The sequence below is a fragment of the Charadrius vociferus genome, unplaced genomic scaffold (genome assembly GCF_000708025.1).
Source record: "Charadrius vociferus isolate BGI_N301 unplaced genomic scaffold, ASM70802v2 scaffold309, whole genome shotgun sequence".
Classification (NCBI taxonomy): domain Eukaryota; kingdom Metazoa; phylum Chordata; class Aves; order Charadriiformes; family Charadriidae; genus Charadrius; species Charadrius vociferus.
The window spans coordinates 3,477,871-3,480,953 of record NW_009661370.1 but is presented as its reverse complement, the minus strand read 5'-3'; positions in this window follow the sequence as shown (position 1 = coordinate 3,480,953).

Below are 3,083 nucleotides of genomic sequence, written 5' to 3'. Positions count from 1 at the left end.
CACTAACAACCTCCACGTGACTGTTTCGTAAGTGGGGAAGAGGATCGGTGAGGCCTGATTACATACTGCAGCTGTAACCCAAACTACCCAGAACAACTACTAATCATTTACCAGAGAAAACCGTCATCGCAGAATGGTTATTCTCGATCTCTGTAGGTCTTCGCAGCATAATCAGGTATCTTTCTGGAGGACATCTGTTATCCAGAACTAGTTATTCGGTTTCATATGGGTGTAACTGGGTGAAACAGGAGCTCAGACTATTTAATATACTTCCTTTTGAATTAAAATTCATGACTTATTAATTGCATTTTAAATATGCGCTAACTGGCACAAAGAATATGGTCTTAGAAAAACTCTAATATTGATCAATTACATAACATTACCACAATGATATAGGAACACTGAGCGTTCCCTCCTTTATGTACACTCATGTGATTTCTTAAATCCCAGCTGGAGAAAAATATGTCTTGTCTTCTGTCTAGTTCTACTTCAGGCACTACCAGTCTGACATTTTGCTTTCAGGTTCTAGTAACATCAGTATTGAGATCAGAGATATTAAAACTTAGAAAATCAGACATGTTATGCCAAATTACAAAGAAAGTATCTGAGAGCACATGGAGGAACAGACAGACTGAATTAAGTAGCAGAAAAGGGGAAAGAAACAGAATGATAGGAGGGAAGACACATGTAAATATACAGAAGAGAATTAAGATTAAGGAAAGAGTCTCGTGTAATCAGATGGGTATGAAGAAAAAACATTAAACAATGTTGAAAGCAGAAATGTAGGGATGCAAATTCATACAGAAAACACGCAGCTACAGATAGTATGGGCATGATCCCATTAACACTTATGCACATACAAAATTTTATTCACAAGAATTGCGTAAGTTAGAGGGTAATACTCATGTGAGTAACACGATGTACAAGAGGTGGCAGGATTTGGCCCTTCACTATTTTTCCTTGGGTACATTGTGTACATCTGTAAAACATTTAAGCAGGCATTTCAACTTTGAAGAAGACAAAACTTGAAAATAATAGGACCTAAGGGAAACCCTTACCATGAAAGCTGGTGGAACTGCAGTTCTACAAAGAACCGAGAGGAATACCCTAAAGACTAATTATTTGACAATACAACTAATGTTATCATTCTGTTTGAAGCATAATAAAGTAAAAGTTGCAGTTTGCATAGATGTGGAATGCTTGTCGGAAGAAGGCATGATTGATGTGTGAATCCGGAATCGAGGAATCCTAATTAACCCTCTAATTGCTATCTCCAAGAAGTCTAACAGCAACTCTGAAATGGATGTAAGTGACTTATTCTTATGGGATTGCTTCTGCAGTTTAATGAGACACTGACTGTTAGCATACCCCAACTGTGTTGATAATAATGAGACATCTTTATAGGGCAATAAGCACCTGGTTTCCCTAATAACAGACTATGATTTTCATGAGTGATGGAAGGTAAGTCAGATGCCTTGTCCATGTGATCCAGGTTTGTCTTCATTCTACAGACTGGAAATCAAAGCAAAGTATGTCACTTTCCATGATCCATCAAGAAGTCTGGTAGGGCCAGGAATGGAGTTTATGGGTCAAGGCTGTTTAGGATGACAGCACAATTTTCCTCTAGAAGATGACATCTGATACTCTATTGGGAATAGTGTTTTACACAATGTTAAAAAACATGAGTGTAAAAAAAAACCCCAACAATAGCAACAACAATATTCTCACTTTGAACCTACAACAACAGCATTAAAAGCCATTAACCAAGCAGTCAAAAATCCATTACTTTCCTTCTCCAAGACCTTCTGCCTGTGGCTTGACAAAACGGTGCAAAATCTCAGTATCATACATATGGGTGCCCAAAATACATGGAGCCAGAACTTCTCAATATTAGTTATCCTGCCAGAACACCAGATTCCCTCTTCTCAGATGGTTCAGCTTTTTTTTTTTCAGCAGACTTCTAGGCTATTATCCTATCATTTCTATCCACCTCTGCCAGCACTGTGCCTCAGCTTCATTTGCAAAACTGGAAAGATGCAAAAAATATGCCTTCACAAGACTAAACAAAAATGAAAAACAGTATAAAAGAAATAATACTTTTAGAACAGTCCTGATTGAAGATACATCAGTCTTATTTCTTAATTTCTGCAATATATCTATACGCAAAGTGCATGCTAGAAATACTTCTACCAACATCAAATTACTTATTCAGCACCATCCACAGCAACTATTTATACAGGACTTTTCTATGGAATATATTAGCTTTTTCTGAAATAATACAAAATAATCCATTATTTAGATTATTTCAAATACAATGTTCAGAATTTTCAAACTATTACAACACACACAAGTTTACTTATGGAAAGGATGGATTTGAGAAGTCACAATACTCTGAGTTTTACAGAAAGTACATTTTCCTTGAAACAATCCTGGAATATCCTTGCAGGAGAAATTACCTTTAGCCTGTAAAATATAATTTCTGGCAACACTCCCTAAAGTAGAACACGCTTGCCTCTAAAAATAAGCCATGGTGCTATCAGCAGCAGAGATTACTTTTTCCTGGCAGAGAGAGCCCGATGCATCCAGAAATGACTGCAAGGGGTGATGGCCAACTGGCTCCAGCAGCCGGTTCAGCCGTCCCAGGTGCCCTGGAAGCTACCCCACACCGTGACCAGGCGGTCAGCCCCGCCGCCATCAGCTCCGGCTGCACCCTGCGTGGTGGTAACCCAACCATACGGCTGCCAGCGCCCGTGGCCATCACCTACGGGTGCCAATGGCCACAGGTGGCATGGCATCGGGCGGCTGGTGGCATCCCCCATGACAGGGAGTGCTGAGAAGGCCCTGGCCCTGAGGCAGGACAGTGCTGTGGCCACCGTCAATGGGATGGGGATGGGGCAGGGGCTGTATTTATATAAATACGTGCATCTGCATGCATTCATATACATACACATATACGCATACATACACACACACACACACATCTATGTCTGTGTTCCTCAGTGCGTGCCCGTGTGCCATCCTGGCAGCAGCCCCGGGAAGGGCAGGTCCCGCCGGCCGCCCGCTCTCCCGCCGCCGGGGGGCGC